Genomic DNA, 921 nt, shown 5'->3' with positions numbered 1-921 from the left:
CTCTGCGCCTCCTCGTCACACGCTGCTACTGCGCCTGCGCCCCCGCCGCCCCTCAATAGCCGTGCCGCCGGCAGCCGGAGAACAGGACAGGCGGGCACAATGGGGGTTTCGTTTTATGGTTGGCGTCCGGCGGCGGTGGCGGCGCGCCGGGCGAGGCAGGCAGCGCTCCTGCGACCACAAGCGCGGCCCCAAAAATAAACAGGCCCGAAAATGCAAGCCCAGCAAATGCACAGGGCTGCAAAAGTAACCCCTATAAATGTATGGCCACGGAAATTCAACCCCCAAAAGTGTAAAGCCCTGCAAACACAACCCCAACAAATGCACAGCCCCATAAATGCAATCCCAAGTGCAAAATTCCACAAATCAATCCTAGAATGGTTTGGGTTGGAGGATACCTCAAAGCTCATATAGCGATTCACAGAAATCCTTAAACAATATATATATATAAAGCACACCTTTTATTATGGCCGGGAAGATGCAGGGGGGTTTCGCCCCCTCGTGCATGTCTGCTGAGAAAAGAAACACAACAGCTTTTTATACATTTGGAAGAAGTGAGTTTCAAAAATTATCTATCCTATACACTTTGAAAATTGGTACGGTCTGCCTTATCTAAATAGACATCCAGTTACTTATTCCCTATTTTTCTTACTATAGAGTAGTTACATAAAGCTTTATCATTTCAAGCAGTTGTTTTCCCCACCCCTCTCCTGTCTCCCTTGCAGTGCTACGTGCTAAAAGCCTTTCTTTTCCTGCTGTCCCTGTCAGTCCCTTATCTTATTTGTTTATGTAAGCTAGTTCCCCTTTATCTTAACTGCCCACAATTGGGCAGGTTTCTATTTGCAAGCGGTCACAATTTGCAAAGTCATATTTCATGCTAACTTTCAACTAACATGGCTAAATTTTTATTTTATTTTGTTTTGT

This window comes from Pseudopipra pipra, chromosome W (assembly GCF_036250125.1).
Source record: "Pseudopipra pipra isolate bDixPip1 chromosome W, bDixPip1.hap1, whole genome shotgun sequence".
In the NCBI taxonomy this organism is placed as follows: Eukaryota; Metazoa; Chordata; class Aves; order Passeriformes; family Pipridae; genus Pseudopipra; species Pseudopipra pipra.
This window is presented reverse-complemented; position numbering follows the sequence as displayed.